This window comes from Phaenicophaeus curvirostris, chromosome 5, assembly GCF_032191515.1.
Source record: "Phaenicophaeus curvirostris isolate KB17595 chromosome 5, BPBGC_Pcur_1.0, whole genome shotgun sequence".
NCBI lineage: Eukaryota > Metazoa > Chordata > Aves > Cuculiformes > Cuculidae > Phaenicophaeus > Phaenicophaeus curvirostris.
The window spans coordinates 53835675-53857655 of NC_091396.1; the positions used below are offsets into that span (position 1 = coordinate 53835675).

Consider the following 21981-nt stretch of genomic DNA (forward strand, 5'->3'; position numbering starts at 1 on the left):
CCAGTGTCAGATTCCTTCTTTTTGGAGGGACCTTGCAGCTTTTACCTACATTCTGGTTTAGCCCTTTTCATGAGATGGTAATGGCTCTGAAAGACGTGAATGCTTTTATTTTTGTTACCAAGAAAATTTCCTTCTCTTTCATTGCTGAGTTAAAAATAAAGGCAAGGAAAACTAGCCAAGCAGTTCTCTTTTCCTCCTAAATCAACTTGATGTTTTACTGTTTCAAACAATCTTATTTCCCAGCTTTGCCTGACTGCTGGGTAGGCTGGTAAAGAGATGAAAGATGCTTAAAAATCTTTTCTGCAGAGTGAGACTCAAGGAGAAAATACTGAAAATGTCTCTTATACTATTTCCTCTTGGGTTTCTGAACAATTCTCTTTTCAGTCAAGGGATTTGTACAACTGTTCAATCAAGCTCTTTCTTAGAGGCCATTTACCCACAGTATAGACACCCTCTGACAGCGTCACCTCACTCCGTTTTCATGTTCATTGTAACAACCACACCATCAGCTTGTATCTTATTGCTGTTCGAATTTCCATGTGGACACCCCATGACTACCTAGCTCTTGCTTTTATGCCTTAGACTGTGCCTGTTCCACAGAGCTCCTCCATACTATTTTGTTCCTAGCTCTTCTTCTTTTATTTTCTGGTTGTTCACATCCCTTTGCCTCCTTTCTAGGCTGCACCCCTGTCTGATGTGTTGTGATGTTATCAAGTGGGCCCTCAACACTGTCTTTCTATGCTGGCACCAACAGCTGATATTGGACTTTAGAATTCACCCACTTGTAATAATTTTCAAGTCCAACTCAATGGCAGAGGCCAAACTCTAGCAGTGCAGAAGCATGAGAAGTTACTAAGCCTTCTCATGTACTGGATGCTTACTGGAAGAAATATTCACCTTTACTGTCATGGACATGAGCAGAAGGCAGCCTGGCACTGAATCTACCTATTAAATATTTATGCTCTACCCATTATAATAAATGAATAGCTAGAGAATGCTGGAACCCTGGTAATACTGTCATTGAAATAACAGGCAGAAGTGGTAGTTGGCATTGTTTGGAGACCTCATTCTGGGCTCCTGTCCTCAGAAGAGACAGCTGTTCTCAGGTCACAATCAGGCACTGCTGATATGAAACTGCTGAAATAATAACTCTAAAATGCTGAAGAACTACAGACACAGGGGTATGCAACTAGGAAAAACCTGCCCTCAAACTACATTAGAAACTGCCAGGGCACCTAGAAATCTTGGGACTATATTTAAAGCCCTACTTGTCATAAAATGGCATGGTTTAAATTCTTTTTTTAATGTGTAAGATGTCAATCAGCAGAACACTATAGCAGCATGGACACCAATGGACAAGAAGACAATAGAAGTGACAAAGTTGCCAAAAGCCATTGCCTTAGTGATTAAAAGAAAATCTGAAAGCTGTCTGGTGATATAGATAGTGGATTATGGTGTCCTAGAGGAAAAGAGAAATGCCAAAAATACCTGGTGAGTTTCTGCTTTTGGGAGCTGGCTCCATCCCCGGCAGAGCCTTTTTTTTCCCCTGTGTGCAGTGTCACCATGGAAAGAAAGCAAGAGTTGGGCACCTCATGTCACTCCACTACATTTGATGCAGGTCTAAGAGTGGACCATGGCTGGTACTCAACTGCTTCTCTGCCCTGCTCCTGCTCTTGCTGCCAGATGGAGCATTTTTCTGTCATGAAAACTACTGATCATCCTCCATGAGTTCAATGTCCTTCAGGAAAAGGATGAATTTCAGTCTTGTTGTCTAAGAAACCTCTTCATTTTCTAACCATTTTCTGCACCAAGTACAGGAGGGCAGAAAAGTTCTGGCAAGAACCCTGCCACGTTTCTTTTGCAAAGAAGACAACTAGCAGACAGTGCCCTCAATCACAACCTTTTAGAAAGAGATGTCCAAAGCATAATAAACAGGCTGAAATTATAAAACTATTACTTTCACACAGTTTGCAAAGTCTTCGTTCAGCTTTTTTTGCTCTGCTGGTTGTTTTCGTTCTCCATAGCAGCATGTAATTAAAATATTCATACACAGATTGCAGCCCATTTAGGGCTGAATCCTGTTAGATGCTGAGCAAAATTTGGATAGTGCTGAGAGACTTCAGCTGCCAAGGAAGTGAGAGAAGACTCAGAGTAGTCTGAATTGCCCAGCATATGGCAGAGTGCCTTAATGTTGATTTGTTCTTATGTTAGGCTAAAACTGGCAAGGAACAGGGAAGCAGTTTAGGGCTCAATTAGCAAACACTCTTTAAAAAATGTATTTCACTTGCTGCCTTAGGCTTTGCCTTAGGGCTAGCCCTGTTCACAGAGCTAAGACTAAAAGAGCAAAACTGCTTATATACATAACATCCTGTAAACAGTCATCCCCTCTATAATATGGCCGAGTCAAAACATCCCAATGTCACAGACACCTCTGGAAATGGGGTCAGTCAGGCATTCAGTGCAATACCTAAGATCAGTTTTCAAATTTATTTTTTTTTAAGTTTTATAGTGTTTGAAGCAGAGTAAAGTAAAATGGTATCGTTTGGATATGGACATAAAATAGACTGGGCTGATGGAGTCATATGCCTCCTGTCTGGGGCACAAGGAGACTGTTGCTTTGTCCTGGGCATGGAGAATATTGATGCAGGAATCAAAGCTTTCCTGCTCTTGGAATGTACATTAGGTACATCTGTTAATTATGACAGTGGCCACTTCTTTCATGTTAGACTTCCAGAGGGCTTACCCTATCTGTGGATAGGTTTGACTAACTTGTGTATTCTCAACAAAAGTTATGTTATGATAAAGAGGACTGTTTTTCGAGGAGTGTTTTTAGAGAAGCAATAAAAGTCACCTCTGCATAGTGACCGTGACCATGGTCGTATTATTCACCTTCTAAGATTAGCTAATGCCTGGAAGAAGGCTGTCCTACTACTCCTCTCTCTATCTGCAAATCATCTAAGGAGACTACAGAATTGAGACCCTTCAACACATTACAATCCTTATACATGCTTAATGTAATCAACTGCTATACCACCCTTGGCTGAATTTTCTGAGGTCTTTGCGCAGAAGTTAAAGCTAAATAAAAGAAGGGCAAGACAAGCATTAATCTGCTTTGTCTTGCTATGTTTATTTCTGATTTTCTGACTTTATAAGATCTTTTTGCCTTTCTTTCCATTCAAGACAAGTTCAGCTAGTATCAAGAGAGAAAAAATCCTTCCAGAGCAGAGTAATTCGCTGTGAATCTACATTCGGTTTGTCTATAATATTTGTCTAAGTTATTATGACAGCACTGAAGTAGATGTACTTAATGTTTATATATTTTTTTTTCATTTCAGAGAGTAGAGAAAGACTGTGTCTGAACACACCCTTTCTTTGCTCCCTTTGGAGAAAGGTAGTGTAATCTTTCTAAATAAAGCTGATTCAAGGCTTCCCAGCAATGTAAGTTAAACTGAATTTTGCTGCCCCAAAGACAGAGCTTGAGGTCGCTCCTGCCATGGGAAAGAAAGGGATAAGCCAAGAGGATATGTGAGAAGATGTCGCACAGTGAGAGAACAAGCCCTGGGGAACCAGGTTTTCTATTTCTGCTTCTGCAGGAGTAGCAGGGTGCAGGGCTGACCTTTGGGAAGGAGTCATACCACCTTGTTTCCTTAGCAAGAGAAACCACAAGAACCAGATCCACCTGAAGTTTATAAAGGCTACCACAATTTTGAGCAGCCCAACCAATCAGCCTCTAAGAAATACAATAATATCATTGCATTCCCTCTTTCTTAATCAGAGCTTCTGTGCTGAACCTATATGAAGCATGCAGCACAGGATGGTGACTGAGGAACAATGGACGTTCCTGTGCTGTTCTCTGCCATCTCACTGTGGTATTTGTGTTTGAGTCTGTAATAGAAGGAGATGTTCTACTAGACTCTTACAAAGGTTAGACAAAATGAAATTATTTTGTTTTGTATGTCAACTGTACAAATTGAAATTTAAAAATAAGGCTGATTTGTTATTATTGTAAATCCTGAGAGTTCCTTTGGAAAGTCCCTTTGAAAGTTAATTGAGCACAAGCTTGTGAATAACATGTATGCATCATGCAAGGTTAATGACTATAAACAAGCACAGAATCACTTAGAACTATCCAAATGGTAGTAACTGATATAAGTACGTAGAGTCTTATAATAACTAGCATGAGCAGCAAATTCTTAAAACAAACTTCTTTTGCAATCATAGAGTGCTCTTTGACATTCATTCCTGTGGGGGAATTGAAACTGCAGTTGTTATCTAGACTACATAAATCTAGTTTTGCACCGGAAATTTCATTTTTTAAGACTGGTGATATGAAAATAAATACTAGAGTATTTAAAATTTCCCCTTGAAAGCCATTAAGGTTTTCAGGAAGGCTCACAATGAAATATTACTGTCAGTTAAAGATGAACAGTAATATTTTTGAACTTTGCTGAGACAATTTTTTTTCCCACAGTCCAGGGCACTTGTGTGCTTTGTCTTCTATGGGGGTGAAGTCCTTGGTTTTCTTACCATGATATATATTGATGTCACACCTGCTGCTGTTCTTGGTAGACTGATTCATAATCTACTTTTACACACAGAACTAATAACAGGGCATTGACTAATTTTTTTTTTATTAGTTCTGTTTCATTGTCTATCCCTACAATCTCATGTCTTAAGCTGATAGGGCATGAAATTGTCTAACAATTTCCTCTTGCAGTGCCTGGTAGACTTGAATTCAAGTGGGATCTCTCAGTATTATGTCCATCATAATTATCTCTTCATGTTGCATCAGCAGAAGCAACTCTTCTAAATTTGTGCAGAACTTTCAAACACTCATTTTATGCAGCCCTTTGAGTCACAGTCTGACTACCTTATGTTTTGCTTATCATGCAGACACATTGCATATCTTTCTCTCTGATGCCTTTTTCAGCATCTGCTCCTTTCATTTACCTCCTTTTCTCTACCCTTCTCTTCTGCTCTTCATGTCCATTTATCCCCTTCTCAAGCAAATGGTTCACAACTTTCTGTGGCATGTTCCACAACTTCCCAAATGACCGCCTTTGTTTGGCTTTTGTGCTTATTTGGCTGGACCTTGTAAAATTGACAAAACCCTGACCCAGTTTAGTGGAGTTGCTTTTGACATAGATTAGGACAGAACTGGTTTGTTATGGGTGTAAAGTTGCCCAAAATCACTGCAGGGTAAGGAAGGAAATGGTTACAAATGAGGTCTGCTAAGCCTCTTGAAAAACTTCTAGAAGGTTGTTTCCAGTTCAGATCAGAAATTCTTCAATGACATCTCCTCTGGTACCTTGATATTTCCAAATACTGCCTCATTTTGAAAACAGAATGGCAAAGATACTTGCAAATGAGAGTGGGGCTGATAAAGAAAAGAATCATTATGACATTTCAGCTCCTTAGGAAATGACAGCTGCTGAGTAAATGTGTAAGGATGAGCTGATACTTAAAAAAACACTATTTGTACTTATAACCTGTGATCCTTTTATACTCATACCACAAAGTTCTTGTAAATAGTTTAATTTCTCCCAGTCTTGGCACCTGTAACAATACAACTTCTTTACCTCACAAAAGAAATTAAAAGACACAACTTTGTTTCTTTTGCAAAGCAGTAAAGTATCAGTTTGTTGAGAATAATTTTTTGAATTCATGCAATGACATGACTTTTTATCCTTGTCCTTTTCTTTCCCTTCTCATGAAGAATATTTACACTCCTGACCCCTCTTTCATCTGCTTCATGTTCTAGTTGCTTGTCAATATACACAATCTCCAAGTTGGCAATATTTCATGTGGGGCCACTGCACTATCTTCAGCTTCTCTGCAATTAATATTCTGTCCTGTCATTTAAGTCCAGCCTTATGTTCCTAATGTCATGCTGGCTTTGTTCAATATGACCAGCAAGGTAGCACATGTTTCTAAGTTGAGTCCCACTGCCATTTCTGGAGGTATCTCCCATTAATCAAGAAGGCTACTTTGTCATAGTGCAGCTAATGTTATCACCAAACTTTAAGTATAAAGGTGGAATAATAATGATTCCTGTTTCGCTAAATGGAGTTAACACACATGAATAGCTTCCCTGATGGTTTATTATATTAGTCTTTCAGAACATTGACTGATTTGTTTTTATTACCAAGAAAGCTTTTGTCTTATGAAAATTACTTAGGACCACGGGTCAATGTTTTTCATGTCACATCTCCATAAGAAGTACATTGCTTCATTATACTTTGCATTCTGCCGCTGCAATCTGTATGTCACTTAAATTTATTTGGCATGATACCACTGCCAGGCTGCCGTTAAATTGTTAAAGTGTATTCAGGGAATGTTGTTGCAGTAACCTTTAGAAGACATATGGAAATGAACTATATCTGTTAATAAACTTTTCAATATGCAAATCTTCTGAAGTGTAAGGCCTGGCATAGATCACTACCCATAAGCAGAAGATTTAAAGTGATGATGATCATGTTTTTTCTGTAAGACAACTGGCAGTCCAAGTTTGAATTACAGAATCCCAGAATCCCAGAATTACTAGGTTGGAAAAGACCCACAGGATCATCGAGTCCAATTATTCCTATCAACCACTAAACTATGCCCCTTAGCACCTCATCCACCCATCTTTCAAACACCTCCAGAGAAGGTGACTCAACCATCTCCCTGGGCAGCCTGTTCCAGTGCCCAATGACCCTTTCTGTGAAAAATTTTTTTCTGACATCCAGCCTGAACTTCCCCTGGCAGAGCTTGAGGCCATTCCCTCTCGTCCTGTCCCCTGTCACTTGGGTGAAGACACCAGCACCCTCCTCTCCACAACCTCCTTTCAGGTAGTTGTAGAGAGCAATCAGGTCTCCTCTCAGTCTTCTCTTCTCTGGGCTAAACAACTCCAGTTCCCTCAGCCACTCCTCGAAAGACTTGTTCTCCAGTCCTTTCACCAGCTTTGTTGCTTTTCTCTGGACTCACTCCAGAGCCTCAACATCCTACTTGTGGTGAGGGGCCCAGAACTGAACAAAATATTTAAGGAGTGGCCTATCTATTTAAACTAGGAGACTAAAATGTTGAAGAACAGAAATGAAGTTCCTAGTAAGACCGTACTATAGGTCTCTCTTCTGTCCATCCACAGCAATCTCCAAAAATAAAATGACCTGTCATGCCTGCCTGTCTCAATAGTGTTTAAAAACTGCATCTTGTAGAAAACTAACAAACATAAGGGATACATGGAAAAATAAAACTTGTTGACTAGTTTGAGAACTCATGGCAGAAGATCCTGAGGTGTTTCAAGTCAAGCTGAACCAGTGATCCCAGGTTTTAGATATGTCACCTTCCTCTTTGTAGATAGCTCTGAGCTATCAAGATGTGGTGGTTCCCAGACATGTCCTGGGAGTCAAAAATCAGACTATAGAAAGATAAACTGAAGCTGGGAAGGATTAAGCTTTCCTGCTTCAGACACTATGATCTCTAACAAGATCAATATGTTAAGGGATATTTAGAATAGTAATTGTTTATAGATCAGGGCTGCTCAGACTTTCTGAAGCCAGAGTTCTTAATACTGATCCCATAGTAATGTATGAAGATAGTGTAATGCAACGCTGTTGAAGAAACAGTATCAGTGCTTTTTTGCTTGCTAAGCTTTAAGTCTAGTTCCCAGACATGGTTTGGTGTTGTGCTGCACAAATTCTTGTGGTATCATAAAGTAGCATAGGGGCATGTTGGTTTTTTGAGGTGTTAGAAGGGAGTAGTTGTATGTGCGAAAACAGGTTTAGAGTAACAGTGGGAACTGCACCTGCAGGTAGGTGCTAACAATGTGGAATAGGGTTAAAGGTAGAATGAGGCTGAAGCAGATGTACTGTTTAGCCAGACAAGAATGCTTAGGTGAAAATGTGATAAATGTGAGAAGCATATTGATAGACAATAGAAAGGAAATCCACAGGCTATGGATGACAGAATTGTTTGCTCTGAAAGGAATGATGTCATCCATCAAACCTGGTGGAAACCTCTGATTATGCAAGGATTCACCTGCCTGACTGTGGCAAGAAGCAGCACAGCCTGAACAGCCTAAAAATGGGTAGAGGGCAATGGAACACAAGCTTTTGTCTAGTGCACATCAAGGTAGCTAGAGGAAGGAGGAAGTTGGTGGTAAACTATTACAAAAGACCAATGGGTATTTCAAGCTTTTTGTACCTTCCCAAGCATTAGATTAGCAGGAGATTTCATAGATAACACTATGAGTTCTGGCTAGGAAGGTACAGCTAGGAAGGTATGCTCACACAATCTCTCCAAGTGTTAGCCTGTTTTTGTTCTTTTGGATTATAGCCTAGCACGAATAGGATAAATCAGGTTACAGGAGTTCCATAATCAAGTTGAAAATATTCCAAGGATGCACCTATGGCATTACATCTTTGACAGGAGAAACTATTGAGAGACTGGAGATATATTTCAGTATCCAAAATCACATTTCTGGAAATCTATTGCTTTTCTGAAAGCAATTTGCTCTATGAAGCACAGGCCTAGATGTGGACAACTACAAGTTTTACTTGAATTTTAGGGTAGCAACAAACCCCTAACTGTTTAAGAATTTGTAGTTTTCACATGGGTTGGGTGAAATAAAGTGCATCATAATGCAGAATAATGGAAATTGCTTTAAGGAATATTCCAATGCAGTTCACTAACCATTGAGTATCGTTCTACTTTTGTGAGCTTAAGTCTCTACTGACGTGAATCTTTTATATCCTTCAGTGCAAACTGTGATACTTAGATAACTAATACAGTTAGAACACATTTTCATTATACCTGAAAAAGTTCATTATTGCTCATGATTTTTGAGCAACTGAATTTCCATTTTGTGCTATCGGCATTTTTTTTACATTTTAATATTGAATATATACATGAACTTGATTTTAGCCATCACTGGCTTAAAAAAAAACCAACCAAACAAAAAGAAGTCATTTGAAATGTGTTTTTGAGACCTGCAAAAATTAAATAGGATGAGGGCATAATGACAGATAAATAAAGGGACATTGCTAAAGTTGTGAAGTAAATTATAAAAAACTTTAGCCGAAACTTCTGCAGATGTGATCATTTGCCAAATTCAGCAACAGTTTATGGAAATTATGACTGTTTATAGGGAAATAATGGCATGCTTAATTGGAGTAGGACAAAAGAAAAGTACTGAACATTTTATTAATTTAAAAACTGTAATTGGGGGCATCCTGAAACTAATCATGTTTTTTTAGGCCAAAGTAGGGTGAAAAAATATGTGTTTGTTTTGCTTAGGTCTCTAGGTCAGTACCACTCTCTGATTAATTGCTTTGTGTTTGGATTGGCCTCTGAGATGTCTTTGGGTCCAGGTTACGTGTCTTTTCTGCCCAAAAGAGCTTCAAGCCCAAATGATCTGTGTATTACCAGTGCCAGGATGTGCTAGAGGACTGTTTCCCATGCTGATGTGATTCCAGTCTGCCCAACAGCAGACACTGAAGACCTACCAATAGCCATCCACAATGCTGGACAGGCCTCAGGCACTTGCAATCCAAACCTCTCCTGCCAAGTGCTTTTCATTTTTGTCATGTTTACCAAGCTGTACGCACCAGCTGTACTATAGCAGTTGGTTTAGTACTCTTAATGCACAAGGAAGGTAAAGTAGCTTCAGCAAGGTAAATCACCTCTAACGGTGAAATACATCACCTTTAAGACCAACTTATTCTGTATTATTTTGAAGATGTTTGGTGTTATAGTCCGTACATGTGTAATAACTGATGAATAGTTGCACTACAATAACTTTGTGCCACACTGCTGCTTGTGTTTGAGCTCTGACCTTCTGGGACTGTGAAGTATTCTGAGGTGTTTCTTAATAGAGATTGGCTTTTTATCTCAAATATGCTGTGAAGCTAAAAGGTTGCTCTAAGGCAGCAGGGTAGGAGGTACATTAGATGAGGAACAGAAACTTGTTCCTGTGTGACTCTCTAGCTTGCACCCAGGACTTTTGAGCAGCACCCAAGACTGTACTTGCCTTTCTATTTTCAGGTTTGTAACATGGGCCTGGGATGCAGGAGGGAAGAGCTGGAAGTGGTGAAAAGTGTGGTGAGAGGTATGAGGGCATGGAGAATTGAATCCTAGTAGAAAGTGTTCCTCATGTGCAGCTGGAGAATGAAGGAAGCAGAATGATTTAGATACAGAAATGAGAGGATGGAATATGCCATGAAAGTATGAATAAAATTCTTCTTTACAACTAATTGTGATATGTCATTCCTGGGTCCCTTTCTGCAGGGCTGCTACTTGCCTAGTTGGTTCCCCTACTGTACTATGACATGGGTTTATTCCTCCCCAGGGGCAGAACTTTGCATGTTTCCTTGATGAACTTCATGAGGTTACTGCAGTTCTCATCTTCAGTTTATTAAGGTCCCTGTGTATTGAATTGCGACTTGGTATCTGTTGTAGCCTTCATCCCACTAAAATGGACATTATGCTAGCCTTTTTTTCAGTGACTGAGGACCTCCTCTAGTTGCTGCAGTTTTTCACAGGTGATAGGCAGTAGCCTCACAGCCATGCTGGTCAGCTCTATGAGCATCCAGACCAGCCCCTTAGATTTGGGTGAGTCCAATCTATAATCCTTTCCTGGCCTATTGCTCCTGTGCTGCTTGTTGGCCCTCTACTTTACAGACTGCAAAAGTCTAGGAGTAGGCTTTTCCTGTGGAAGCAAAGTTAAAAAGGCATTCAACCCTTCCAGTGCTGTTGACTACTATTTCTTCTTTTCTGTTCATCACTCATGTTTACACTGAGCTTTTGTTTGCAGGCTTAGAAAGTTGTAAAATCCCTGCTTGTGTTAGCCTCCATAATTTGAGCTTCAGATCACTTGACTTTTCTGATTTTATTCCAAACTGTTCAGTTCTACTCTTGTTTCATTACTGCTTCTTGCTTCCATTCCTTATATACTCACTCTTTGCATTTTAGCTATCAGCAAGCTTCTTCCTAAGTGGGCTGACATTTCTCCTTTTACCTGTTTCTGAAATGGGGAACTGTTTTTCCTGTTAAAAATATCTTACGAATAAGATCTTCTCTAGTCTTTTTCTCAGAAATGGATGGATTGGAAAAAGAGAAAACAGCCTGAAAGAGAAAGCTTCAGTATAAGCAATTTGTCTGACAGAATCATAACCAAATGCAAAAGTTATTACAAGAAACTGTAGGGCTACAGTCTTTAGCAAAACCACGTTACTGCTGTTGATAAACTGAATTTTTTTTCTCGGTCAATGTCTGTTCTTCATTAATCTCTTCTGTCCCCAGTGTCTGTAGGGAAGGAGCAATGTGTAACCAGACAGTCATAAGCCTTCAGCTGCAGAGCACTGACAGGAGACTATAGACGGACCAGTTTGGGAAACCTCTGCTTTAAACCTCTAAATGATTCAGCATTTGTGTAAGTCAGATATATTCTGGTATTAAGTAGCTAAATAATATTATAGCCATGTTCTTTGTAAAGATAAGAGATTCAGATGCCATGTGAACAGTTTAACAATGCAAATGGTTTCTCAAATAATTAGATAATAAAAGCGGAAAGTATATATGAGCTATAAATATGTCTGTAAAATGTGCATGAAAAGCTGTGCGCTATTCACAGTCTGTTGCAGAAATTCTTGCCAAAGTGACATGACTGTCTTATATAGGTATTGTGCAGGCTACAAGGTTTAGAGGTTTTTTATGTGTGAAACTTGGGCTTAAAACCAAATTGCTAAACAACTAGGGTCTCATTATATTGGTATTTATGGCATAGCTCAGCTCTTTAATAATCCAAATGACATGTAGAAAACACCGTGTTGACAAACACTCAGAAAATATTATATTTTCCTGGCTGAGTTGAGTATTTCAGGCAAAGATAGCTATTAATATTAGGACTTCTACTTCCTCAGCTGCTCTACGTTTTTTTAGGAGTATAAGAGTTATACTATATAAGTCATATATTTATTATATATAAATAATTTTTATAAGTTATAAATATTTAGGGAATAAGAGTTATAATGTAAATGCTGAAGTATTACGAAGGGGAAACAATTTGACTAATATAGGTTGAAGTGTCTTATGAATGGAAGCTGAAACACAGGCTATAGAGAAATCACTTAAGACGTTGCTGCGATGCATCCATCTCCAATAATGCATAAAAGTTAATTAACGGTGCAGTGTACTGGAGGCAACTTAGTAGGAAACATTATTAGATGAGGAAGTACAAAAGAAAATGAAATGTTTTTCAGTTTATTGACTAAGGATAGGTGAATATCTACAGATGTCCATAAGCAACCTTGAGGTTGGAAGACTCTTGAGGAAACTTCAGTCTTCCTCTTTCCTTGAGGAGGAAGAGTCTGGAGATTTTCCTTGGGGTGCTATGCTTGTAGTAGCAATAGGATAAAGGAATAGGTGATCTGGTTGTGATGTAAAAGACTAAGGCCTTTTCCATGTCAGAGTCTGGCAGCTGCTGAGGCTGCATCCATATAGCCCCTAAATGCAAATAAGAAAATATTTGTGCTGATTAAGCACACTGGTATATGCCCAGCAAATATAAATTGTAGGTTTGTACTGTATATATAGCATCTGTAAGTGGAGAGCAGCAAAAGCCACTGAATACTGAACCCCAAACTTGGCTGTAGTTCGGGGCAAGGAATGGAAAATCCATTGTTTTATGCATTTAAAGCTCAGCTGGAAACTGCTGCTCAGAGCATTTTGAGAACAGACCTGCTCTCACAAGGAGATGGACTTAATATATCCTTTTAGTCTGTATTTCTAGTTATGGGATGATAGAATTTCCTAGTGCCAACCCTGGCTGAATAGGCTCAAAAAAGTTATTCACCTCATACATCCATTTGCACAGACCTTGCTGTTTTCATTCTAGGTTTTGCTTTGTAGGGACACTTGGGCACAGAATGCTTTGTGAAAAATAAATGCTTGATCTGTGCCTGCTCCTGGCAGGTGAATATTCCTCTTTTGAATTTTCTTACCATTATCTAGATAGGTTTGGGATATGGAGTTGGTGAACAGAATATACTACTGATGTGATCAAAGACAACTAAAATGCAAGACAAGCCTCAAATCTCCATTGATGGGATGTCTTTTCCTGTCACTTCCTTCTCTCCTAGATTTTACAGCATTTCCCCTTGTAGGTTTTTCATGCATGTTATATTCGTTCTTTCATCACTGTGAGAATTCTGCGACTTTACAGCTTTAGCCCTATTTCTTCTACTCAAATGATAAAATGAGATGGATCTGTTTGCATCTCTATTCTGGTTAAGAATAATTAATGATGTATCAAGTTATGTCCCTTCCTTCCATGATCAGTTACTTCCAGAGGCTCTCGTTCTCTGTTGATAGTCAGAATAAAGGTTTAATAGTGCTGCATCTTATTTTGAGTGATCTTGGTAAAACTCAGTAATTCATCAACCTAAAATGCGCTGCTGTTTTTAAAAAAAATTAAATATATGACTTTTTTCCTTGATTGTTTGAACTGAGTGCTTGCTGTATGCCTTACTGACTAACAAGTCGTTTGAAGAGTTCACATAAAACTCATTGATGGCTATCAGAAATACAAGAACAAGAAAATACTGCACAATCTTTTTAGAGTATTTTCATGAACAACTTTTGAACTGTTCCTGTTTTGAGCAGTGCCTGAGCTCTACAGATGAAGATCCAGCAGAATTTGTGGGGCAGTGGGCTCTGTAGCAACTGGAAGTAAACCTGTATTAGATGGATACTTTCACTTAGCCATTGCCCTAGTCTGTGTGAGCTGGCGGTCAGTTGGCAAAAGGAGCCAGAAATATGTTCTTGACAATGTTTCTAGTCATATGAGTGAGGGTATAGGTCTTCTAGTTACACTGGAGCTAAAATAAAACAGGTGTGAGAGAGAGGAAGTTGGTATGAAAATAGCATTTTGAGTTATTATCACAAGGGAGAATTGCACGTGGAACCACATAATGTATGAGTTAATCATCACAAAATTCATTGGAAGTGAAATAAGAAAGTACAGAGCATACCAGGAATGCAATGAGATCTTATTTGAAAGTTGTTTACTAGTGGTAGATGAAACTGGTTTGTGAGCATTCAAAGAACTTAGCAGAATTCATCCATCCAGTGATAATAATTTCAGGCTGCTTTTAACAGTTGATATCTTTCCCCACAAGGGGTTTATTGACTGCAGCCATCTCCTTGCTGGAGACTACGTGAATTCTGGTATCACCCCTTAAGAAGGCAATACTGGTAAACCAGTCTCAAACATAGTGAGTGAGCTTAGGTATCTTTGCAGCTTACATGGTTCCTTCATGGGCATAGTTTAGAGAAGTGCTGGAAGCACATAGTGGCTGCAGCATGACGGATTATCCCCAAAGCTGTGACACCCAAGATGGACCCTCCCAGCAATCTTTCCCATTGCTTCTGACAATAGTATCCTCCATTTGACGGGTCTGGTGAAGTGCCCAAATGGGGCTCCCCATGGGAGTTTCTGTCCTCGTGCTAATCAAGAAGTAAGCAGGAAAAAAAAAAAGAAAGAGCAGAAAGACAGGATCAATAAAGTAAATGAGATGAGGAAGGAAAATATGAAAGAAACTGAGACAAAGCAATTAATCAAAAAAAGGGGACTGAGAGGTAAACCCTCTCCCTGGACCAGATGCATTTCTGGACCCTCAGCTGTGCAGTCCTAACCACAGTGGATAACTTAGTGGAGCTAAGACATTCCCTGAAACGTGACATTTGCATACAAGAAATTTCTGCAGCATGATGATGTCTTGTAAAAAAAAGTTGTGTGATGTGTGCTATCCAAACTTCCCTGAAAAATGAGGACCTTAATGTTGATATGGGTTGAGACATGGTTAGGGATCTTAAGTACTAAGTGTTACATATACCTCTGAAATTAATTTGACCACTGTGTACCAAAATCTAATTTATTTTCTTATCATCTCCCAACTATTAAATTGCTAGAGCTGAGCTGTATAAATGCTTTAAAGAAAGGCAGCTCCTATTCACTAAGGAATATTGCAGAAAATTTGCCTTCCAAGCATGGTTACATAACACCTACTTATTTTTAATTAGACTTTTGCTCTCAAAGTCCCACTTTACCTAAGTGACAAGATCATTGAAACACAGTAGAGATCTGTGATAGCAAATGCTGTCTATCTGCTCCCTTCAACAGTGCCTTTGGCTTTAGTATTATGTCTCTCAGGCATGTGAGCCCCCAGCAGCTACTTGCAGTGTTGTCTATCATTAGTGCTTACTCGGAATGGGTCTTGTTCTCTGCTATCAGAAGTGCAAGAAATGTTTGTGTAAGCATTGCATAGCCTTAATTCTTCTGCAGAAGAGTGGTCCTCTGGGAAGAAAGTCAAATAAACAGCAGCCTAAACTGTACTCCAGATAGCTGAAAATTTGGAACAGGACCAAACCCAATTATTCACAAGATGATGCTGATGTTAGTCTTTTCTCAGTAAGAACACCAAGCAGAGACAATTTTTTTGAAGTAAATTCCAGCTAATTAAAGGTTTCCCTTCCTTCCAGTCTTACTTGAAAACTATTGCTGTATTAAGGTATTTGGCAAGCATAAGAAAGGTGTTGTGGTTGTATTCATTAACTCCTCTACCCCTGCAGCAAACTGCCTCTTCTTCCTATGTTTTCTGCGATGTGTCCTGTTGCAGAATACGGAGACCTATTTGGGCAGGCACTTGAATACCACTTCAATGTACAAACCAAGAAAGCAAGCCAAACTGTACATTTGTCATGACAGAAAAGGATGATTTGTGTATATAGGTGGCAACAATCCCTTTTTATTTTTTTGTTTCAGCATTCTTGCACTTCTAACTGAGCAGATCAAACAATTTGTTTCTGTGTAATTGTGTTAAGCCTACAGGTGTCTAAAATTCCTGATAATTGAGCTATGCTTTGTTATGATGATGAATTACTGTGTATGTTTCTGCCACACTCATTAGTCTTACTTTGCGGTCCTCATCTGCCATGTGCACTAAGATAAATTGCATGTTGACCCTAAAAGGCTGTGTCCTGGTGAACCATATTGTTTTAAAGTCACCTTTTGTTATTCTGCTTTTTGACATCAGCTGTTGTTTTGATTGTGAAAATAAGACATCGTATTTTTTTCTCTTATCATCTGATTTAGAGATTGGATACTTTATAGAACATGCCATCTCTTAGTCAAAAAGCAGGAACTAATTCCAGAGTAAGTGCCTTACATGAACAATGAAACAATTCTACATATAGACTTTGAGAACTGTTTTGAAAAAGAGAGAAAACAGTCTTGGAGCATAACGGATGTGTGAGCTCTGCCTGGAGAGAAAGGCATAGCTGATAAAAAAACAGGAGAAAGTAGATTTGTAGGGGAATTTGAACAAAGCTGTTTAAGGAAAGAGAATGAGCAAAGTAATAATCAAACGATACAACCCATAGTGAGCATTTGCAGCAATTTATTTTACTGAGTGGATTGTTTACTTTGCAGAGCAGGCTCTGCAGTCAAGCAGGAAAAGAAATGCAGTTGAGCGTCTGCGGCAGGTTTGCCTTCTCTCAGTGGACACTATAGTTTTGCAAGACATGACACATACACACAAGAGGCTTGTTGGGAAGAAGCTCAAAGATCTTACTTGGTTGTCTAGCAGTATCTAATCTAATAGAATAGCTAACCACCTAAAGGATAAGTTACATTGTCAACTAGACCTGTGTAAACCTGCATTTATAATCACATTTATTATGGCCAATTCCTGCAAAAATGCTGTAGTGGAGAAGCTAAGATGAGACTAAATTTACAGAGATCACACGGGTAATAAGATTGAACTTTTTTTAGGGAAACTGGTTGAGGGGACTGATTTTCACAGAGCATCAGACTGTTGGCAAAACAACTATTTTTTCTTCTTATTTGTCAAAATGGACGGTGAAAAGATGAAGTTGTGTTTCTGTGTAAATATACTGCCTTGGTGCATCCTGCGTCATGGGTCTTTTTGTTGCTTGATGTCTCAATCTATGAGATTGTGATGATTTGCAGTAAGAATGTCAGCACCAGCATTTCTAAATACATCTAAATGATCAAAGGTTACTAACTGATTCCATGCATACTCCAAGATATTACAGCATAGGCCAGCTTTAGTGTGGAGAGTAGCCAAGTTTGCCATCTACTAAGCCTGCATGAAGAAGCTGAAAGGTGTGAATTTTTAGATCAAATAATGTCCTATGATAATGCATCTAGATGGCTTGCAAACCTGAAGTTTTATGAAATGTAGAGTGAGTTAACTCATGACCCTCTAATCTGACCATAGAACTATGCCTTAAAATGACCCTTAAGCCCGAAAATCACTTTTCTGTAACGTTTTTGAAGGTGATTAGTGGTGCTTTTTGCTTTATTGGTTTGAAAGACAGCATATGCAACACATTCTTGTACTCTTGAGGAACACGTATGAATGAACTTGTGTCGTGTTTTTCACCTATCAGACTCCTCTTGAGTTACGGGAGGAAATATATCATAAAACACTTCTTATGGGTGTTGCATAGACTGAGGCAGTAACATAGCTTTTTCAGCTATTACTCCTGTTCAAGTTCCTAAATTCCAGAGATTCAGCTGGCTGCTGAGATACCTAAATTTGTTATGCCTACCTTTAGGAGCCTGTCTGTGGGCTAAAGGCCTGCTTTGGTTGCCCACACACAGGAACCGCTGCCATTCCAGATGTCTTAGAGTATGCAAGGCACCCTGATGAGTCTGGGAGACCTATTGCTCGTGGGAGGATAGGCAAGTTACACTGTCTCATCTCAAATGCCACTGCCTTACTTCTGTGTGGGTAATGGATTGAGCCCTTGGTATCAAAGCCCTTATTAGGGTCAGTAAAGATCAAGGCTGGGGTCACTGGAGCTGAGCGAGTGATTCAGCTCAGCAGCTGCTGGTTCTTTAGGTTAGGGTGAGCTGAATCATGCTCTGTGTTGCACTGGCTAGTTTCTGCTGAGTACAGCAGACAGATAAACAACTGATGCACGCGTATGTGCCCACATGTAGATAATTGTGTTTAGATAGCCTGAACACAAAATATTTCTAATAGTCAAGAATGAATTTTTAGAATTTAAAAGGAGAATTAAAAAAGCTTTCTTTCAGTACTAATACAGAGAAGTCAGAGTATCTATAAAGTTTAGAAGTCTTATGGGGAAGTATCTGTCCTATGGAAGGCTATAACTGGAAACAGAGATATTGTATACATATAATACAGACCAACTAACAAATGACCTCTCAGGCAGGTTCCCAAAGGAAAACAGAGTCTAGTGCTTTAAAATAAGAAGTTTTTAAAATGCTAGAAGACACAGAAATGTTCAGTGGAATGTTGACAAACTGAACAGGAATTAGATATCGTCACCACTGGTTTTGACTGCTCTGATCTCAGTAGCTTTGTGGGGCAAAATTTCCCATTCCTCATTAATGAAGAGCTAATAGGGAAAAGGTGTGCCATTTCTTTCAGTAACAGATTTTTCAGGGAGTAAAGGACTGAGATTTATGTGCTGTTTCTGTGCTACAGGGCTGGCCTTGTTACACTGAAGACAGAGGTGCGGTAGCATTCACACGTGCAAAATTTAATTACTCTGATTTATCAAGCAATTATTTTTCCTACTAGTTTTATTTAACTGTGGGAGATCTCATCCTTTCTTTGAGCATAATGAGTGCATTTGCTCCAGGAGGCAATTTGCCATTCACAGATGAATTCTCTTTAATAGTGACTTTGCCTCTATTTTTCTTTTTAAAATGAAATTACATTCTCAATTTGTTAGTAAATTTGAGTAGTAAACTTATTAGTTTAGGAGAACATTAAATTCTTTATTGCATGATGACACAGATTCTGCAAGAAAGTGTTTCCCATTCAAAGCTATGCTAGTGGAAGATGGGAATTTTGAGTTTGAACCAGAAAGCTAGAGAAAGTCTTGTATCCAAAATTTCTATTTCCTGCATGAAAGTACTTAAATCTTAATCTATAATATAAATTGCAATTGCCACTTCCACTTTTCAGTCATTTAAATGAATTATGGAGTGTTCTGTTTCCAAAATACTTGGTATAAATGCCAGGATCCAAGAGACAGTTTCAGTACATAAGTGTCTGACTTGTGCAAGCTTTTAGTGCACAGTTTCAGTGAGGGGCTATCATGCCATGTTGTTGATAACACATGTGATTAGCACAGTGTTAACTGTATTTACTGAGCATTCTCTCTCGCATTTAGAAGCATCTAATTCTTCCTTGCATCACAGAAGAATTGTTTGTACTATCTATGTTTGTAATATCTTCTGGGGGATAAGATAAATTAAAGAAGGTGATTCTTACTGTGAAAATAAAGGATTGCTGAGGAACTGTGTTAGTTAGGTTGTCCCGCTTTCACTGTCGTGGGGATAAAGACAAGCCATTCTGTGGTGAGGGTCTATAACCTGACAGCATCCCTTATTTGGCTGTGGAAGCTAATTCCTTCTGGGTTTGCCTCCATTCTCTGTCTTTGTTTCCACACTGAACTTCTTCCAGTATTTTGTCCATTTCACTTTAAAGTATATTCCATTGTAAACTTGTTTTTCACATTTGTAATTTCTTACTGTCTATTCTGAAATACTGTGCTAAGTTGGTTTCTATAACTTCCAATTCATGTGGAGTATCTCATCATGTTCCCTTTTGACTAGGCCTTCTTACACTTTTTCGCATCACCTCTTATTGCGTACATATAGGGTGGCATGTTACAAAGCCTGTAACTAAGCTTCCATCACATTCATTTCCAAGACTCTTGACAGCAGAAAACAGCCTAATTTTCATTAGAAAAACCATTCAGTTGGAATAAAAATAATTAGGATGCAACAACAAAAAAAAGATCATGTGCACCCTAACAGGAGAGAAAATGTTCTTCAACTGTTGGGTTTTTTTTTGCTTTAATTCTTGAATAGTTCAGTTTTCACTTGACTGATCTGTAATAGATACTTTTAATGTAGTTGCAATCTAGGACTCACAAGATCTCACAGAGATCAGAGGTCGAGGTTAGAAGGTGCCTCTGGACATTCTGCAGTCCAAACTCTTGCTCAAAGCAGGGTCAGCTACAGCAGGTTGCTCAGGGTTTTGAATATCTCCAAGGACAGAGGTTACATAACATCTCTGGGAAATGTGTGCAGCACTTAACCACTGTCAGAGTAAATGATTTTTCTTCTGAAGTTTGAATGGAATTTCTCATATTTCAGTTTAAGGCCACTGCTTCTTGTCCTTCCAGACCCTTATTTATAGCATCGTGGTACAACACTGAGAAAGAAAAATTCAGTAGTATTTGTAGTTTCACAAATGCTAAAGCCAGAAGGAATCATTACAGCCATGTAGTTTAGCCTTCTTAGAAGAAAAAACCATAAAGTCACTGTAATTAATTTTTTCATTAAGCCAAGTAGTCCTCTTTTGCAAGGCAGTTTATTTCAGAGGAAGAACTCATATCTTCAAAAACCAGCTAGAAGCAACTGAGAATCTGCTACAACTGTTGGTGATTTTTTTCTAGTAGTTATTTGCCTTTATCAAAAACTACAGAGAAAACAAACTTACAATTTCACAAAGAATAAAGCAGGAAGAGATTCAGGATGCCACCCTCTTCAGCTGAAACTGTGTCACTTTTGATAGATGTTTGCCTGTAATGTTTTCCTTGATGTGCCTCAGTGATGGAGACTGATATTTTTTAGTGGACAATTCTAGTTGCTCATAAGTTTTTCTAATGCTGGTTTTAAATATTCCTTGTTGGTATTTAACTGTTAAACTTTTTGCTTTGTCCCTAGTGGTTGTGGAGAATTGCTTGGTCTCTTCATTACTGCTACTCTTTGCACATCTGAAAACTGTTAAATCCCCTTCCATATTTCTCTCATTTAGATTAAATAACCCCTTCAACCCTTCAAGAAAGCCATGTTTTCTTGAATTCTATCATTCTTACTACTCTCTTAACTTCTTCCAGATGGCATAGGCTGTTCTTGAGGAGCAATGCTTGTAAGTGAAAACATACTCCGATAGGCACTGCACCAGGTCTTGCAATCAGTCTTTCATTTAGGCAGCATGTTTACCTTTGGCAATGTTATTGGATTGTGGCCAGATCTGATCCATTTAATCCTCAGACCCTTTACAGCCATGGAGATCTGTCATTCCCTATCCTTTGTTTCTGTAGTGTGATCTAAGTGTATAACTTTTTATGTTTTTTCCCCCAGTATGAATTCTGGGTTTGCAGGAGAATTCTCTAATGTGTCAAGATTATTTGAAGTTTTAGCCTGAGGCCTTTCAGTGCCTGAGATTTCTTCTGTTTTGATACCATTTCCTTGTTTAATAAATGTATTCTATGTATAAAATCATACCAGTTGTTTGTGAAAACATAATAGTAGATTCTGAAGTATTTTACTTAAAATATCCTTTCATTTTGAATGGAATAGCCCAGCATAGTTGTTGATACAACTTTCAGCTCCAAAAATAATTAAGCTGTGTAATCGTTAAAACCAGGGCAGCTTACCACAGGAAAGTTAAGATATACATACCATATATTTTCATATTCTTCCCTGACACCTGCTAGTGGCTTCTGTCAGAGAATGATATTCAGCTCAGTGAAATTTATTTTTTTCTTATTTTGCTTATTTTTGTCTACTTCATAGAATTATAGAATGGTTTGAGTGGGAAGGGACCTTAAATATCATCTAATTCCAACCCCCCTGCCGTGGGCAGGGACACCTCCCACTAGATCAGGCTGCTCAAGGTCCCATCCAACTTGGCCTTGAACTCTTCCGGGGATGGGGCAGCCACAATTTCATTGGGCAACCTGAGCCAGCGACTCATCGTGAAGAAGTTCCTCCTAATGTCTAAATCTTCCCCTCTCCAATTTATAGTCATTCCCCCTAGTCCTATCACTACAAGCCTTTGTAAACAGTCCCTCCCCAGCTTTCTTGTAGGCCCCCTCCAAGTACTGAAAGGTCGCTATAAGGTCTCCTCAAAGCCTTCTCTTCTC

The 21981-nt window shown here is 38.8% G+C and overlaps 1 long non-coding RNA gene across 1 annotated transcript in view; it reads left to right on the forward strand.

Moving 5' to 3' along the window:
* The window catches only part of LOC138721549 (uncharacterized), a 147903-nt gene that overhangs the window by 89789 nt on the left and 36133 nt on the right, over positions 1 to 21981 (forward strand). Inside the window, exon 2 of the long non-coding RNA XR_011337568.1 lies at positions 11290 to 11410. This is a non-coding gene — a long non-coding RNA (uncharacterized lncRNA). The remainder of the gene's footprint in view (positions 1 to 11289; positions 11411 to 21981) is intronic.